Genomic DNA, 20,249 nt, shown 5'->3' on the forward strand with positions numbered 1-20,249 from the left:
CAATCTTCCCCGCACAGCGCTTTGCTAACATAAGGGTAGAGCAAGTTTAAAAGCACAGCGTGTACTTTCTGAAAGTACACGCTGTGTTTTTAAACTTGCTGTGCTCTTTAGCATAGCTGCCAAGGTTTCAGATTGCTATGTGTGGCATTTTAATAATTTCCCTGTAATTGTGAATGACATTTCCGCAACTATGAGTGACATTTTCTCCCGAGCAAAAATCAAGCAATGAAACATAGGGAAACAAATAAATATCCGAAACTACACCCATTTGAGCTCCAAGAAACTGTAAGAAGCAATTGAAGTAAAGTGCACTAATGGGGGCGTGCAAACAGCGATGGTGATCTGCTCTGCCAATCAGTGCGCCCCTTGCTGAGTGGTAGCTGAAACAAGAGTATTAGCTCGATAATGGCACTTTTTATCTCCATCCTGAAACATTGCAACATTCAGGTGCTACACCTTTAGGTCCTCATTAGAAACAAAACTTCATCTCATTTGCACCTTTAAAGCCCAACACAAAACATGATGTAGTCCAGTCTGTGGCACCATCAGGCTATACTGAGAATACATTATTTTGATTATCACCATACAGGCCAGGGTTTTGCAGTTAGGAACATTCTGCTTTGTAGGAATGCTTGTCATAAAAAGGCTCACTGGGTGCTCAGAAGCAGGGAGTGAGCACAACCACATTGATACATTGCCTTGTTAAGTTACAAGACCATTGGCATTGTAATACCCTAAGATCATTTAGCTGGCATGGTTTACGTGTGTAAACAGAGCATGCCTCTGCGGAGAAGTAGTGAAATATGTCAAATTCAAGCATGGATTTTATGAATTAACTTTAGGAGAATCCTATTTTATTTGTGTTTTACTAAAAAAAGGTTTTCTAAACAAAAAGGATTAATCAATAAAATCAGTAGCTTTATGTAATGTTCCTAGCTCCCGGCGTAAACGCATTGTATGTTGTAAAGAGTATGGCAGAAGTGTTTTTGGATTAGTAAATTGAACTGCGCAGAGCCTATATTCTTAGTTAACTATTTTTTGTATGTTAGCAAAGTGTAAACATAGATTAAGAACACACTCAAAAACACGTTTGAGCGTAGGCAAAGACTCCCATTTCCTGCTGACAGTGCTGGATTTTGCCTTGCAATTATGCAAGAGGGGAGTGGCATTATCCCAGGGTTAGGCATCATCGTGCCATAGATGCCTGGAGCTGCCACTCTCATGATTGAGCTAGTTTTATTCAAATGGTAGGCACCAACATACCATGGATTCCCTTAACTTGCAAAGAATTATCAACATTATTCCAGCGCCGGCTTTATACTGGAAATGTGCCAGTCACACACATTCAGGCATGCGCTCCCATACTCTGGCACACGCACTCTCACTAACTGTATTAAATGTAGTTACTCTGCGAGGCTGCAGTGCGTGTGGTGCAAGCTGCAGCCCCTCTCCCTTGTGGTACCTACAGCATAGCTAGAGGTTGGCTGTTATTTAGGCATCTATTTTAGTATTTGAGGAACTCCCTTGAATCGGCTGCCCTACTGTGCCTTGTTCTGTGTTTTGTTTAAACTTATCTGCAAGTAAAACATGATTGAAGGTTATTCCTCTTGATGCTGATTTGTAAATTTAAGGCTTAATTTTTCTATTTACTGTTCAAAAACACCCTTACGTTCTTACAATCAAAAGCTATATTACTCTTCCGCTCAAGTGGTTTGTCGCAGGTTTTCTGCCATTGCAATGAATTGAAATGCAGCTCTTTGATAGTTAATAGCTTACTGTTCTTTATTAGGATTTAAACTTATAAACTGCAAGTAACAAAAGGGGCAACATTTCCCCACCCAATGAACAGTGCTCCAGTTAAGAATCTTTAGTAAAATCTTATAATGGTAGGGGGCATATTATCAAGAATGGTATTAAATTTATCGCCGCTTTAGCAGCAGAAAACTGCCGCTAAAGCGGCGATAATTGGCTTGATATTATGCCCTTGAGCATTCCAATAGAAGCCCAGGTTCATACGAGAACATGGGCTTCTATTGGAATTCTCAAGGGCATATTATCAAGTCCATTATCGCCGCTTTAGCGACAGTTTCCTGACGCTAAAGCGGCAATAATTTTAACGCCGTTCTTGATAATATGCCCCTTGGAGTCTTGTGCTTTTCTAAACCTGAAGTGTACTTGCCTGTGTAACCAATTCATGTCATGGAGTGTTTATCCAATTTGCAAACCGACCTTAAGACCCTTAACGTGGCGCTGTATGTGTAAAAATGCACCATCTTTTCACTTTTTAAAGTAAACGTTTGGAGTGACATTTGGCGCTGCACATGCGCGCGGTCTGGTTCCTGGCGCTGCACACGCGCGCGGTCTGGTTCCTGGCACACATAGCCAAGGTTGCAGCGCACAGAGACCCTCCACTGCTGCACACAGAGGAAAAAAATTAGAGGGAACATTGATCATAACCCCCCTTGCATTGGTAGAGGTGAAGAGGCTGTGTGGTAGCCCGCCCACCTGGCACCTGCTACTTCTGCAGCTCTACCCCTGAGGTGTGTCTCCTGCAACCGAGCTATTTGTATCCTATGCCTATTTAGGTGGGCTAGCACTTGTCTAATGTTTTTCGGGTTATTGAGCCTTTAACATTCCACGTCAGCAGGAGTGATGGAACAGCATGCAGGTCCCTTACTTTCTGCCTAGAATCTGTGCTGTTGTGAATGTGTGAGTCGGATCTCCTGACGTTCCCTGGATTGTTACAGCACTGCATCACGGTCGCAGTAATTTGGGAGGGCACTATGATGAGACGTGGAGGGGTGCTGGGAGGTAGCCTCATCCTCAGTAATCTATGTGCTGTTTTGACCACCAGCACTTCGGAGAACTGCTCGGCTCCAAAGATCTCCATCAGCAAGCTCTCCACATAGAGGTCCATTGTGCTGGTGTTGGTTGATTCAGGGACCCTGTGATCCGTATATTGTTCAGTTTGGATCTCGCTTGGAGGTCCTTATTTTTTACTTGAATTAATGCCAGAACCTTCTCCATATTTAGGCACTTCTCTTGGGTGTTGTGAAGCTTGTCTTCAGACGCGGATTTGCGTTGCTCTGCCTCCATTATTCTGGACGACTGTTTATCCAGCTTATCCGCCATGTGGTCAATACGTAGATTAAGAGCATCAATTTTGCTGTCAATTGATTAAAGATCCTGCTGCATTGCCACCAGCGTGGATGCCAGCGTCACAGAGCCATGAGGCTGAGCCTCCTGCTCTGAATCAGACATCTCCTCTCCGATGGTTTGGCTGCTCACTTGGCCTCAAAGGTGAGGCAGGACTGCTATTTGTCAGTTTTGCACAGCGTTTATGTATGGAGTGTTCAGCATATTTGTCAAAGGGGGTATGCCCGCCAGGGCTGCAGGTTCCTCACTATCACTTCATGTAGATGCACACTTGTGGGGTTTTGTTGCTCATGGTGTACTGCGGCTAGACTTACCCCCACTGTTCCTTCCCCTGCCGGGGTACTGCAGGTATGGAGTGCTATGGCAGGCTATCCAGCACTACACAGCGGTTCTGCCCACTGCCAAATCCTGTCAAACAGCTGTTATGTACAGGCAGTGGCCGGCAGTCCAAGGCCCCTTTCACAGTGCACGCCTACATCCACCTACAAAAAGCATAGCCGGCGCCCACACCCTCGCCACGGGGGACGCTCAGCAGGTGCACCCCAGGCAAGCTCCTCACTTCTGGATCGATGCGCCCCTCAATGGTATGGTTTCGGGTGGCACAACCTGCCCAAAGCTCTCCTCACTGCTTCCGCGCAGCTTGCCCAGCTCCTCAGCAAATCCTTGTCGCAGCTCTCCCCAAGTGGCCCAGTAGCTGCCCACGTCTCCAGCACCCTCCAAGCCTCCCGCTGGGCCAACATACACCACTCACTGCAGCGGGTGGTGAGGCACAGCTCGCTAGTAGCTCAGTTCTCCTCCATCGGGGGCTACGTTAACTGCAGGACGGAGACGTCGTTAAGCCTGCAGGGTCTCTCCGCAGATCTGATGGTGGCCACCATTTTGCATCACTGTACCGTGATGCAGGCCCGTCGGCATCTCAGCGGCACTCCAACATTTTGTGGTATTGGTCCTGGCAACCCAGCTCTTCTGATTCTCCGCGTTTTACCACGCTGGTGGCACTGTTTCTTGGTGGCTGCTGGTTCCAGTATTGCAGATTTTAGTCGGATTTAATTCCACGGTCCGCAGAGCAGCACTAATCTGCAGCCATCTTGTGTCGGGCTCTCTAGCGCCCTCTGCCCCACCCCCAAATATTGTACACATGTGAGCTGGAGGAGTCAGAAACTCATGTGGTACCAATGAGTGCTCCTAGTCTTGCTGTCATGCCTGCTCCTGTGCTTTTTTGCCCTTGTCCTGGCAGTTACCATATCAGTTAGCCCCCAATTTCTGTACTACAGGCAGGTTCTCTGTCCTGCAAAATGGCTGTAGCACAAGATGCAATACCAGAAGGGACACTGCTCTGTGACTAAGACAGATCAAACCAGTGTCACTCCCGGCATTGCGCTTCATGCTGCAGTCATTCAGGAGGTGGGAGCCTGCTTGCAGCAGACTAAAGGAGGGTGGCCTGGTACTGATGCGCACTTTTGTATGTGTTTGTCTGAGAGTGTATGTGTATAAGACTTTGTGGATGTTTGTGTCTTACTGTTTGAGAGTGTGAGAGAGAGAGACAGTGTGTGTGTGTGTGTGTGTGTGCCCATGTCTGTGTGAGAGAATATGTGGGTGTCTGGCTCTGTGTGTACATGGGTGGGCGGGCTGTTTGGCCTGAGACGGCCAGGCAAACCCTCATGCGCACCAACAGCAGGGCCCACCACTCCTCCTCCCGTGCTGCAGTGCTGTGGCCCCACCTTCCAAGACTCAGACACAGGATGAAAAATGAAATGATCTGCATTAAAATCATTTTATTTTTTGTTTGCCTCTGTGGGCAGTGAGGCGACGCTACTCCGCCATAGTGGAGCAGCCGCCAATGTCATTGTCAAGTCCCAACACCTGCGTCCAATTCTGAACACACTTCCTATCAATTAGGATACACTATAACGACATATTCAAGACAGAGATCACTGTGAAGGGGAGGCTTTACTGGTTTAGCAAAATAGGTATGGTATGAATTCATCTGGGAAAAGAGGCACTCAACATATGGGATAAAACGCTCTTTGATGGCACATCCTGGAGAGCCCCTTTTCATGGATGTGTCCCATTTGTCACGTTTAGCCTACAGATTGCTTTGGGGGAATGTATTTGTTAGCAGAAACAAAAAATAATAGGAGTTATTATAATAAGTTAAGAAGCACTTTTACAAGCAAAAACATCAATCGATTTCAACTGGCTTCATAAAGAGGGCATTGTATGCTGAAAAATACTATACTGATCCAAGATTCTAATTGGAATCTAGAAATTATGAATTAATATGATTCGTTGGATATTGCACAGAGCTGTATGGACTGGTAGGTTCGGTTTATCAGAGTTCTTGCATTAATCGCATCATAGGCGACCTTGAAGATTAATATTGTTGTTTCTTCTGTTGGGGCTCATCCACAGACTCAACATGGATTTTATTCAGCAATTCTTGTTTGTCTTGTTGTGCTCTGCTGTAATTAAAAGGCTTTTTGGCTTGGGAATGGAAAAAGTACATATAGTTTCTTCTTCTTGATTTTTAACACCTGGAGAAGCACCTATTTAGGACAGCGAAACGTGTTGGTTGTTACAGAAAAGAATGACCTTACTACTACTGTGTTTTTTCTATTGTATTGATCTTATGAGTTTTACATATGTAGGAAGATATCTGCTCCTGTTGTTTGGAATGAAGACTTTGCAACAGAATTCTTTTTGTAATAAATGTATATCAGGCTTTTGAGATTGTTGCTGTACGTGCAGGTAATATATTAGAACTATGGTAACATTGGAAACTTTCTGTTCAATGTTATTGCTCCCCATTACCCAATAAATGTGCTTATGCTATGTTATAAACTACAATATGAAATAACAAGTTAAATGTACTATACCTGTAATCCAATACTGCTCCTCAAGCTGGGTGACAGAGCACAGTGAAAGGTTGAGGTTGGCAGGAACGTTTTTCACAGTACTGGATGGGATTGTGAGTAACTGCAATAAAAGAACAATTACATTTGCTCTATAGAGCAGTAACATCATTGGTTGACAAACAAAGCGTACAATCAAGAAGAAAATGTAGAGTGGCACATGTGAAAGATGAGTGATAATTTTATTACTCTGATGAAGCTCGGCATTCTTCTATTAAGAACAATTATGTTGCCTCTAACTTAACTTTTAATAAAGTAAGACTTTATTAAACCATTCTGCACAAACTAAATGCCTGCTTTATCTTTTAGGACAGTAGTACATTCAGTTTAAATTAAAACAAAATTTTAATTTTATCTCAACAGATACAGAATTCAGTGAAAACTGGAAGGGCAGAATCAAACTACTGTGACTGAATTTATTCTGCTGGGACTTTCCAACCACCCCAAAATACAGATTGCTCTCTTCGTGGTATTCTTGATCGTCTACATGATAACTCTAATTGGAAATACTTTCGTCATCCTGTTGAGCAGAATAGACCACCATCTTCAAACCCCTATGTACTTTTTCCTAAGCAACTTGTCCTTCCTGGATATCTGGTTCACATCAAGCATTGTCCCAAAAATGCTGGAGCACTTCCTAGTGCAGAAATAAAGCATTTCATTCACTGGATGTATGGCACAATTGTGCATTCATCTTTCATTGGGTGGGACTGAGTGTTATCTTCTGTCATCAATGGCCTATGATCGCTATGTAGCCATATGTAAACCATTGCATTACACTACCATCATGGACAGGACACTGTGCATTAAGTTGGCAGCATGTTCCTGGTTTGATGGCATTATAAATTCATTCATCCATACTGTCAGTGGCGGCTGGTAAGTTTTGGAAGGAGGGGGCGAAGGGACACACTCTCACGCACAAACACACATACACATAACACTTAAAGCAATGTATTCACAAACACGCACGCACACAAAGACACTCATTAACAACACTTTTCCCAAAACATTAATACATACACGCACGCACACATCCATTCACAACACTCTTCAGCCGCCACTGCTTATTTCTGTTTTTCCTGTCCTCGTTCTGGTCTACTTCTTTGGTCATCCTCAGACCTATCTGCTGTCGCGTCCAGGTCTTTGATAAGCACGGCTGCCTCTCTAATACATCTAGGCCCTAAAAGTGTACCCCTTTGAGCCCAAATATTTCCATAATTAATTATTACCATGTCTGCTGTCACCCTGGATCAGAGAGGTAGACACTGATTGCTTCATTTCTGGAGCCTGCACATGCCACACACCATCAGAAACTAAAAACGGGCAGCTCTCCCTCCCCCAGTGTTTCTCTGAGCTGTATGTTTTCTCAAGAGGCCCAAACATGCTTTGTCTGCAAGTCTCCCTCCATGGTCTTCTGGCTAATACGTATCGCACCATATCAATCAATAAAACATGAGTGTTCCCTTCCCCCCCTCTATTCTGGTTAAAATATGTCATACTGAATCACGCACTCGCCATGCGCACCATTACTCCAGTGCCCTTTTGATCTGTGCTTGTCACATCAGATCAGAAAGCCGTTGGTCACAAACTGTCCACGTGCCTGCACTCTTGCAGAGTTTGCGAATTACGTGTAATTCCAAGGGCTGGTTTTCTTCTTTTTGCTGACGCAGTGCAATGTCTCCTCATTTTACAGTCGAAAAAAGGGCTGTGACAGAACACTTTATAATAACTCACTACAACGTCTGCGTGTGCCACTCATTCCAGAAGTCGCGGCCAGCATTACGGGTGGGTGGGTGGGGGTGTAATTTGAAATTGGGTCATCGCGGGGGAGGCGGAAGGGGTTTAATGGGAAAAAAAAAATAAATAAAACTTAGCGTCCCGCCGCTCCGCGCCATCTTCTGGAAGGTTCCCGACGTCCGGTCCTGACTCCTGGGTTTTCGAATTCCAGGCCCGCCGGCTGCAGCTCTCCTCGCGTCATCAGGTAAGGCAGCCTCCCTCCCTTCCCTCCTCCAATCACAACTGGTGAGGCGACTCTGAGAGCGCCCCACCCGGGCCATTTTCTCTATGTAGGCTGCTGCATGCAGCAGCCTACATAGAGAAAATGGGAGAGTGGGCGGTCCTGCTCGAGGGCAGGGGGGAGTGGCTTGCCCACTGTTGCGCATACTGACTGTTTGGTCAGCCCCAGGGCCGGCCAAACAGTCAGTATGCACAACAGTGGCCAGGCCACTCCCCCCCCCCCCCGCCTTCGAGCAGGACCACCCACCCCCAACCAGGCACTTCTGCTTTCTCGTAGTGCGAGAAGCAGAAACATAAATGGTAGTTATTACCATTTATGTTTCTGCCTTCTCGCACTGCGAGAAAGCAGTGGGGCGGCGCCCAAACGCCCCAATGGAGGAGCCGCCACGTGTTTTTGCATTGCAGATGCCTTACTGCGGGCCAAACGAAATTGACCATTTCTTCTGCGAAGTCCCAGCCGTGCTGGGCATGGCGTGCACCGACTCTTCCATGACCAAGACCGTAATATTTTTCCGCGCAATATTCGTGGTCATAATCCCCTTTTTCGTAATGCTGATTACTTATATTCGCATCATATCCACCTTCCTCAAAATCCACTCGACCGATGGGAGGCAAAAAGCTTTCTCAACCTGCGCATCCCATATCACGGTGGTTTCTTTATTCTTTGGGACAATCATTTTTATGTGCATGAGACCCGGATCAAGTCACTCACGGCATCAGGACAAAATGGCTACTCTCTTTTATAGTGTTTTGACTCCAACGCTAAATCCCCTAATCTACAGTCTTAGAAACAAAGGGGCATATCATCAACGGCCAGCGATAATTATCGCTGGCCGTGTTTAGCGTGAACAATTTTAACGCCGCCTATCGCCGGATTCTATCGCCCGGCTAGCGCACTATTAGCAACGCGCATCGCCACGGCGATAGAAATCCCGGCAATAGTGGTGTAATTCGGCATTATCTCAGTATTTCCAGAGATAAAACACAGCGTTAGGGCAAATATAGTAAATAGGGAGATGTGGACTTATCATGACAATCCACCTCCCATGACAAGTATGGCTAGGTAATAAAAATAGTAGGCGTTACACCCGGTTAGCGCTGCTTCTTAAGGCGCTAGGCGGGATAGCGATTCCCTTGTTGATAGGGAGAAGCCGGGTAAGCTTTCATTTTCTCTGGATTCCTGCCGGGAACGCCTATCTCGCATCTCATTAGCGATGCATGCGAGGCGCTAAGGAAATGGGCGCTAAGGCATGGATCCACGCGTTAGCGTATCCATGCTGATAGGGCGATAAAATTATCGCCGCTTTTCGTCCGAAAACGGACGCTAAAGCGGCGATAATTTTATCGCCAGCCCTTGCTGATATGCCCCAAAGATGTCAAAGGAGCTCTGTTAAGAATCATAGGTAAAAAAAATGGATTCGTCATAAATGAAAGACTCAAATGTCACGGAACAGCAAAGTTGACTGATTAAAATAGATTTTTAACGTGTGAGAAGTTGACGTTTTATTAACTTTCTTGGCAGTGAGTAAAAAAAAAATAACATCACAGGCAGTGAGGGGGCATGTGCTTTAAGCAAACTATACACGTGCTATACAAACTATGCATTTTTATTTAGTATGTAAGAATAGTTTTACATGCATAGTTTGTTTTTCAGAATTAACCTGTTGAAGGGAGCACGGGAGGTGTATGGTTCCACATTTTGCCCTCCGAGGGCACTTTCATATTGCAGAAAGATGCAGAGATATTTGCATTGACAGGACATGCTGTGGTTGGGTAGGCTGAGCTCTGACCCTCTACAAAGGCATGGTTGTGACAGCAAAAGAAAAAAAACATTCCGAAAGCCAATAGGTCTGCTGTAGGCTGCCAGCCTTTTGGCAATCTTTGTTTTGTTTTTTCATGGTTTTTGCAACACTTTATTGTTCAACATTAGATGAAGGCAAAATATTTTTTGGTCTCAAAAAAGCACATTACCATAGTACTCCTGGGCACTGAAGGGAACTACTGTGTGTGTTGATGCGATTCTTCTGAAAAAGCAACATGCTGTAATTTCTAGTGAAGTCAGACAATGGCTAAAGTGGATTGCCGCATTGCCCCACGGGTTGTGAACGACACAACCACAGACGAATGGATGAAGTCTGGCTGAAAGTCCCAATGAGTTATATACATAATTTTATTAAAAACAAAAGGTCCTGGCTAACACAGACCTAAAACAGAGGGAGGGATGGGAGGAGGGAGGAAGAAAGGAAGGAAGGAAATGAGGTGCGAAATAAGGAATGAAAAAAAAGGGAAGAAAGAAATGAGGGAAGGAAGGAAGAAAGAGAAAGGAAAAACAAAGGCAAGAAAGAAAGAAGGGAAGAAAGAAAGAAAGTAAAATGAATGAAGGCAAAAAGCAAGCCAGAAAGCAGAAAAGAAAAAATGAAAGAAAGAAGGCAACAAAAAAGGAAGGAAAGAAGGAAACAAAAAAGAAAGAACAAAAACTAGAAGGAAAGACAAAAAAGAAGACAGAAGAAAAGAAAGAAAGAATGCATGAAAGCATGAAAGAAATTAAGAAGAAAACAAACAAAAATAAGAAATCAGGAAAGAGAAAAGAGAAGGAAAGGAAGAAAGAAAGAAAGAGGGAAAGAATGCAAGACAGAATTAAATAAAGAAAAAGGAAAGAAAAAGAAAGAGAAAAGTAGAAAAGACAGAAGATAAGATTGAAAGAACGAAAGCAAGAAAAAAGCTAGAAAGAAAGCAAGAACACTGCTGTTGACGGAAGCATTGGAGGCATTTGGTCCCACATTTTGCACTTGTAGGGCAATCATATTGGAGAAGGATCCAGCAGTGGTGGGAGGCATCTACCGGGGTAGGGCGGGGTTGCGGGTGTGCAAAATAATATAACAAAAAATAATAAAAATAAAACTTACCTAACGTGACATCCTTGCTCCAGACCTCTTGGAACTGGAACCAGATGGCTGAACTTCCTTGCCCAATCCTGGCACTGCTCACATGCAGCATGTGGGCAGCACCCTTATTGGAGGGAGCAGCCTCACTCTGCGCTTCACAACGCACTGGAGGCCTGCACTAACTTTAAACCCAGCTGTCTCAAGACAGATGGGTTGACAGGTTTAAAGTGCGTATGTGGGAAACATCATATACAGCGCATGCAATACATTGCATGCCATTACAACGCAAGTCGTTACAGCGACACGTTGTTACATCGCATTCCATTAAAATGCAAGTCTTTACAATGACTTGCTGTTGGGGGCAGAAGGTGTTGGATTTGTTGACCTTCCTTACTGTTGCACACACTGGAGTTGGAATAGTAAATTATACTATTCCAAACTCTAGCCAACCCCCCTACAGCAAGTCGGTGTAATGACTTGCATTGTAATGGCATGCGATGTAACAACGCGTCATTGTAACAACTTGCGTTGTAATGGCATGCCTAGCAAATGCATGTGTTGTAATGAGTGCTATTCCATATGTATGGCTGGCCATTGCAAGACAGCCAGCTAAAAAGACTTGCGCACATGTGCATTAAACAGCCCACCCTCCTCACTGCTGCTGTCAATGAGTAGAGGCCCAGCGCCCGTCCTGACGCTTGGCTCAAGACAGGGGCTGAAAAATAAAATGGTAATAAACTACCATTTTATTTTTCATCTCTGGGGCTTTGGTGGGATTTCAAGTGGGGCGACGCTCCTCTGCTCCAATGGAGGAGCCACCCCTGGGATCCAGAGATACTTGCATTGGCAGCACAGGCTGTGGGTGGGTAGGATGTCCTCTGACCCTCCACAAAGGCATGATTGTCTGCCAGCAGTTAAAAAAAAATACTGGCAAAGCCAATAGGTCTGGAGTTGACAGCCAGTCTACTGGTAATTTCTTTGTTTCGTATTTTGCATGGTGTTTGCAAAGCCGTATGTTAGGGAACCTTTCAGACTCTCATCAATGCAATATTACACATTGGCTGAAGGCAAACATTTCTTTTGGTCTAAAAAATGCCACATTACCACAGTACTCCCTGGCACTGAAGGAAACTACTTTGTGTACAGATGTGATCCTTCTGAAGGGGCAACATACTATAACATAAAGTGAAGTTAACCAATTGCTGAAGTGGGTTGATGCACTGCCCCTTGACAAATGTGAATGGCACAGACCAATGGTTGTAGTCTGACTGAAAACCCCTGTAAATAACTATGTTATGTACAACATTTTATTAAAAACAAAAGGACTTGGCTAACACAGACTTACAAAAGCTAACTGGTCTGGCATTGGATACTAGCCTCTTGCCTTTGAGAAAGAAAGAAAGAATAACTTAATACAGAACAGTGTCTGCAGTAAGATACATTTAATGACTCACTTATAGAGTCAGTTACGCACCTAGAAAATCATCCATTCACACACTTGTACAGCCACTCATTCTTCCACAGGCCTTTCACTATAAATATATAAAACATATTTAAACTTTACAGAAACACACAGTCACTGGATGACATCATCAGTGATCTCATCAGTGATGTCATTTGAGATGTCATCAGTGATGTCATCAGTGATGTCACTGACCATGTCATCAGTGATGTAATATGTGACGTCATCAGCAGTGCATTGCGGGGGCGCGAGTTAAAGTTAGCTGAACTAACTATAACAGGGGAATTTAAATGTCCAGCTAACTATAACGCCCCTGAAACCTATGGTTTTTTCAGTGAATTTCTAAGGTTTTTTAAATGCCAATTCCTAACTATAACTCCCCTGAAACCTTTGGTTTTTTCAGTGAATTTCAAAGGTTTTTTAAATGCCAATTCCTAACTATAACGTGCATGAAACCTATGGTTTTTTCAGTGAATTTCAAAGGTTTTTTAAATGCTAATTCCTATCTATAACTTATCTCTGAAGATATCATGTTTAATGATTTTGATTGGATTTGTATATTTTTAAATTCAGTGTGTCAATTTCATTAATTACATTTTTTTTAAATACTTTTTTATCACCATTTTTTAAACTTATTTTTTCAATTAATTCTTTTACAAATGAAAAAATATTATTTGAACTTAATGGGTTTTTCAAACATATTGTTTATGTTTTCAAAATATTTTTTTAATTATATATGCAAAACTTTATTTTATATATATTTTTCAATGTTTTTGGATCGGCGCACCCTAAGTGCACCGTTCCCGATCCCTACGCGATAGCATCCGTGCATGGTATGCGTTGGGTACGTGTTTAGTGCGCAATCGCAATGCGACCGGTACGCAACTCCCAGCCTATACGCGACACGTTCGATGTATGTAACGTGACGTTTACGCACTTCCGCGACGCGTCATCTGCGTCTATGACGCGGTAGGTGCGCGGATCCCACGAAATATTTAACATTTAAAAAACATATCTGTATTTCATGTGAATATTAATCAAAGACAAACTCTAAACTAGTCTTAAAACTAATATATTTTTACATCTAAGCCTATAATTTTTTTTAATTCAATTTCGCGGATGCGCGCTGGGAGCGTGCTGCGTAAGCGCGTGGTGCGCGGATCCCATGTGACCTGCAAAAAAAGAGATTTGATTGGTTCATTACACTTCCTCTTCTAACTATTGAAAGACCCCACCCATTTCAATCATATTTCTTTGACCTTCTTTAGAGCACCATGTCTTTGGAGAGAAGAAGATTTTTTAGACTAAGTTTACACTTAGCTCTAACTTTTTTCAACCAAAAATGGCTTCAGGGCAGCAGGCATCACCTGCATCTCCTCATATTTCTGAGGATGAATTTTTGTAGGAGGCACCACCCAAAGAACGTTTTTCTTCAGTGGTGTGGAAATTTTTTACTTTTCCCAAGGAGCAGAATAAGACCAATGCCACCCTGGTCACGTGCAAGATTTGCAAAAGAGTCCTGCCGTGAGGGGATCCTACCAAGAAATACTCATGTGGCACGTCAAATATGATGAAGCACATGAGGACCCTTCATCCAAACAATCTTGCACGAGAAGAATGCCGACGGATGAGAAACACTCCTGCTCCTGCGCCTTCCACCTCATCGCAGCCGAGCACATCAAGAGTGCATCCATCAGCTCAAACCTTGGACATCCGTCCTCAATTTCAATTTTTAAAAGTGAGCAGTCGATCGATCTGATCTGCAGCCGGCAAGAAAGTCACATTTGCTATTTTTTTTTATTTTTTTTTATTGTTCCCTGAAGTTCATTGTTTGGTTTCTCCTGTTTTTTTTTTGGTTTTTTTTCAGAAAATCCCAAAAAATCACAAAATTGTTAGAAAAAAAAAATATATATATATAAAAGAAGAAAGAAGAAAAAAAAAAGTTCTTGTAAGAACTAACTTTCCTGGTTTAAAAAAAGAGCAAAATTTCTTTGTTAGTGTGTGAAAGTTTAGATGAATGTATGTGTAGTACGTAATTGACTGAATGAATGCATTAGTAGTGTATGGTGAATGTATAAGTGCAGAACTATGAGGAAGTGCTGCAGCTTCACACAGTAACCTCTTTAACTGTAGTGTGCTGTAGTACTTCCAAAGCACAGGGATGCAACATATGTACATAAATATGTTGCAAATCTATGCTTCTGTCTGCACGGCTGCTTAAACTGCAGCCATGTGGTGACACCCTTGCACCATAGTTCAAGGATATCTGTGTCATGTGCTGTTTGTTTTTCTGCAGGAAGACACACCTTCCTGCACAAAAACAATGAGAAAATGCATTTTTCTCCTTCAATGTATGCTGAACATTTCAGCATGCATTGAAGATGTAAAAATGTGGAGAAATGAAAACAATTCTCCTTGTTGTGCTTTCCTACACCAATTTTAGAATGGTGCACCATTCACACACATATAGAGATTTATGATTTATGATAAATCTAGACATGTGTCTTGTTCTATGAGTATTAAGTGCAATCATGCACAACAACACTTATAGAACACCCTTTCAACACAAAGTGATCTGCATGATGAGGTTGTATTTACATGGAGTATAAAAAGTGCACAGAGTGCCTTTTCCTCTCTTTGTAAATATGAAAGAGTATCTTACACAATAACTATGTTACAAAAAGTGACATATTTCCGTTTTTAAAATTCCTTGCGATTGATAAAAGGTAAGCACCGAGTTTTGTCTGCAAAGATGTTCAAAGAAGAATGATTGAAATAATTGCGGTCCTTCAATAGCTAAAATAGGAAATATTATGAACCCCTCAAATCTCTTTATTTACAGGTCACATGATATCTGATTATGGTCAGATTTCAAAACAACATAGGTATAAACAGAGTGTTTTTAGAAACATGTTTCAACTTTGTAGCTTCCTGCAGACCTCCTCATTCTGCATATTGAGACTTAGTTAAACTTACCTTCACAGTAATAGGAATAAAAAATGGTATACATTTTTTTCATATATTCATTGCAATCTAAATTCATATAAATTGCTTGTTTTAAAATTTGGATCTGTGAAAGAAAAGAAAAAAAAAATTATAACATGTAATAATACATTTTTTATAACACAGCATAATTTCCACATAGTAATTTGTTTGCCTTTTTCGCTGTTCTCAGAATATATTGAATTTCACTAGAAATAGTGATTTCAATCGTACTCATCACTTAACAGTGGGCAAAAAAAAAAACAATCAGAAAGATTGTTAAAAAAACAACAACATACTATTCTCAGTAAAATACCAGAAAATACAAATCATACATATATGAAATGCTTACAGATTACAACATTTTATAACTTTAACTTATAAAAACTGTAAATGTTGCCGCATTAAAATAATCACCGAATCAATGACCACCAAAAAGGCCATAATTCAAAAATATACCTTTCCTTGAGCCCAAATGGTATTTTTGCACTTCTTCTTTATGTAAATTGTCCAATGGTAGTCCTATTAAATTATAATAATAAATTCCACAGAGAGTGAATTATCTTCCTAAAACTTTGGCTTTAAAAATATCAGGTAGGAATTTGGTAATTCACTAGGCAAACGTTGTTTGAAAACCAACTGGGCATCATTACAAAGTGTCCAGCCTTTGTCACATTTTAGATAGGCAGTGTAATGTCCAGATGTGGTGGAAGGACCATCATGGAAAATTATTGCAATTGCTACAAAAGTCCTTCCTGATATTGATAGTTGTGCTGCTACAAATTGTTTTATTAAAGTATCCAATTTTCTTCCGTCAGCTGCACAACATTGCATCATTAAAATTATGTATTTTCCATATTTTGTTAAGAATAATGTGGATAACATTTCGGATTTACATTGGCTACACTCCATGTTTTGAATTGCACCTTTCACTAATTTATTGAAAGACACTGATTTACAGTCTGGTAATGTTAAATACAGAAATCTCTCAGTGTCTACATTGGTGCTACATATATACATGCAATTTTCACAATAATGTTCCCATTTGTAAGAAAGGCCAAAAATATTTTCTATTTCTACCCCTTCATTTTCAAAAATGGTAAGCATATACATTAAAAATTCCTGAGAATCTTGTTGGATATTTTGTGTAAATTGTGTAGGAACCAGAACACACATCCAAAAGACTACGAACATTTGAAACAGATTGTATTTTACTTCTATCTGTTGTCAATTTTTCATAAACAGAATGCAACAGAGAACAAAATCGTTTTTGCCGATTCTCCATAATTTGTTCTTGCAAACCTTCAAGATAAAAAACAACATTGACCACTACATTAGCATAGCAGTTGACACCAGAACTATTTTTAAACTGATAACCATCAATCTCTCCAACAGTGTCCAATTTTTTTTTACCTGCAATTACAACATTATCTTGTTCTTTTCTTGACACCTTCAGAACAGATATTCTCTAACCTTCTTTTTCGACCAACCACAAGCTTTTCAAATACAGGATATTGACCTAAATTTGGAGCATACACCCTTCTTAACCTATTATACTCTTTTACACAGTTTGCATCTACAGTAACCTTTGTCTCATCAAAATCAATCAAAACAAACCAGAAAATGTTCTGACTCGCGACAAAGCAACATATGCCATACCCTCTTTAAATACGGTAGATCCAATGTTCACCAATGCACTGTCTACACTTAATCCTTGAGATTTCTGAATAGTCACTGCATATGCAGAGAAAATGGAAATTGTTTCCTACGGACATATAAATCTTTAACAAGCAAAAAACAAACTGAACAACGACCAATTTCTTTAACTTCATCAATCTGATCAAATTTAATTTTTAAAAATTCAATTCCTTATTTTCTCTGATAATTCACAAAATCCACCACTTTGCCAATTGCACCATTCACTAAACCTTTCTCTACATCCAAATTACGCCTTAAAATGACCCGACAGTTTACACACGCATACAGTGTCTTTTCCAAACCAGCAGTTTCAGATATCTTTTTTCTAAACAATCCAGTTTTGATCTCAACTTATCCGTCAAAAATAGTGATTCCTTCATGCAGTATTTCATCGATGGCTTCCATTTTTACAATTTCTTCATTTTCCAGTTTTAATAATTCTTCGTTGAATATTGAACACTCACGCAGTGTTGGCATTAAGCAAATCACTGACTTATTTTTAGCAATTTCCTCGTACACTTTTGCAGGAACTGCATTTTCATTTGGAAAGACATTGCAAAGTAATCGACTCTCCAAAGCTTCTTTCCCTTGTTTTGAAAGAATTCCAATTCTTATATCTTGAAGAATACTTCCATATTCAGCATCATTTGCCTGTCGCATATTTGTTGTCAGTTCTTTGTATTCAAAATTACTCCAAATGTTCACATTACCAACACTGCCAAGAGACTTTCTGGTATCTTCATGGGCAAGTGTTTTAAATACCGGGTGTCCTTTTACCGGAGTCAGTTGCAGTAGATCTCCAAAAACTATGACGTGTTTTCCTCCAAATAACACGTCAAACTCTGTTTTAAAAATTTGCTACATTCTTAAATGCACAAAGGCAAGCATCAAGTTTGAAACCATGCTCACCTCATCAATAATGAGAAGTTTCATTTTCTTCAGGACTCTTGAAACTTCACAACAAGCTTCTCCAGATAGCTTGTGGTATTCCAATTTGTTCTCATGCTCTACTGGTAGCATAAAATACAACATTCAGCACTACATTAGCGTAGCAGTTGACACCAGAGCTATTTTCAAAATGACAACCAACAACCTCTTCAACATTGTCCTTTTTCTTTTTGCTTGCAATCACATCACTCTCCTTTTGTTTTCTCTTCTGTACATCCTCATTACAGATATTCTCAATTCTCCTTTTCCGACAAACAACACGTTTTTCAAACACAGGATACTGACCTAAATGAGGAGCATAGCTTCTTCTTAATCTATTATACTCCTTTACACAATTTGCATCAGCACTAACTTTTGAGTCATCAAAGTCTATCATGAATAAACCAGATAATGTTTTCACTCGTGACAAAGTAACATATGCCATACCTTCTTTAAACACACTAGATCCAATGTTTACAAAAGCACTATCTACAGTTAATCCTTGAGATTTGTGAATAGTTACAGCATATGCTAGAGAAAACGGAAAATGCTTCCTAAGTACATATAAGTCTTTCACAAGCAAAAAACGAACTGAACAACGACTAATGTCTTTAACCTCTTCAATCTGATCAAATTTTATTATTAAAAATTCAATTCCATCTTTTTTCTGGTAATTAACAAAACCCACAACTTTACCCATAGCTCCATTCACTAAACCTTTTTCTACATTCAAATTACGTCTTAAAATTACTCGACAGTTCATACATACATAAAGATTCTTTTCTAAACCAGCTGTTTTCGATATGTTTTTCTCTAGACAATGCAATTTAGTTTTCAATTTGCCTGTCAATGTAATAGTTATTCCTTCATGCTGTATTTTGTCCACTGCTTCCATTTTCATAATCTCTTCATTTTCCGATTTCAAAAGTTCTTCATTGACTATAGTGCATTCATGTAGTGTTGGCATTAAGCAGATTACAGTATTTTTTTTTGCAATTTTCTTGTATATTTTCTCTGGAACTACTTGTTCTGTTGGAAACAAATTACATAGCAATCGACTCTGTAAAGCTTTTCTGCCATGTTCTGTGAGTAGTCCAATTCTGATGTCTTTGAGAATACTTGCATAATCATCATCATTTGCTTGCCGCATATTGGTAATGAGTTCTTTGTACTCAAAGTATAACCAAATATTCACATTACCTATACTTCCTAATGACTTTTTCGTGTCTTCATGTGTAACAGTATTAAATACTGGTTGTCCTTTAACTGGAGTGAGCTGCAGTAGATCCCCAAAAACTATAACATGTTTTCCTCCAAATAACACGTCATAGTCTCTCTCTAGAATTTGCTGCATTCTTAAATGAACAAAGGCAAGCATTAAGTTTGATACCATGCTTACCTCATCAATAATGATAACTTGCATTTTCTTCAACACTCTTGAAACTTCAAAACATGCTTCTCCTGTTAGCTTGTGGTATTCTGCTCCACTGGTAACATTAGCAAACGATGTAAGGTAATTCCTTTTATGTTATATGCTGCTAACCCAGTTGGAGCAGTAACAACACAAGACAAAGGTGAATCAGTTTTTTTCTGTAGGTAGCTTCTAATTACTTTAATTAAGAAACTTTTTCCAGTTCCAGCTTGTCCACTCACATACATTCTGATTGGTTCAAATGATGTGCATGAGCACTCTTTATTTTCATGTAGTAATCCATGATCAATTTGTTTTGTGACTTCTTCATAAATTTGTTGTTGTTCATCATTCAGTTGTTGTTCCAAATTTGGTAAGTCTATAAAATCCTCCTGAGCTTGATTCATAGCTGTTTCCACTTCAGTCATGGCTATTGCAGCTTCATTTTCTACGATTGGTTGTCCTAGGGGATCTTGACTGAGCGTTCCAGAACTTTGACTGTCTTGAGAACTGTCTCTAGCTACTTCAGCTGCAATTGTAGCTTCTTGTTCAATTTCTTCATTTAACATTTGTACATAATTTGTGAAAGTACTGCATTCTAAGCTATCTTTACATGCATTAAAGGAATCTTCAGAGCTGTGAAAATCTCCAAGTAATTCATCCTCTGAATGCCATGGTTTAAACAGCTGTAAAAGTGCTAAGTAGTAAAATTCCTTTTTCTCAGTAGTGTCGCAACTCAGCTTCCTGTGATTAATCAAACTTCCTTTTGTTTGTTTCACCAAACATCCTTCCTCCCCAAT

The 20,249-nt window shown here is 40.7% G+C and overlaps 1 pseudogene; it reads left to right on the top strand.

The window, feature by feature from the left end:
• The first annotated feature begins 6,456 nt into the window (after positions 1-6,456).
• LOC146860438 (putative olfactory receptor 2W6) lies at positions 6,457-9,555 on the top strand (annotated as a pseudogene).
• Positions 9,556-20,249: the final 10,694 nt, after the last annotated feature.

The sequence above is a fragment of the Triturus cristatus genome, chromosome 3_1, assembly GCF_964204655.1.
Source record: "Triturus cristatus chromosome 3_1, aTriCri1.1, whole genome shotgun sequence".
In the NCBI taxonomy this organism is placed as follows: Eukaryota; Metazoa; Chordata; class Amphibia; order Caudata; family Salamandridae; genus Triturus; species Triturus cristatus.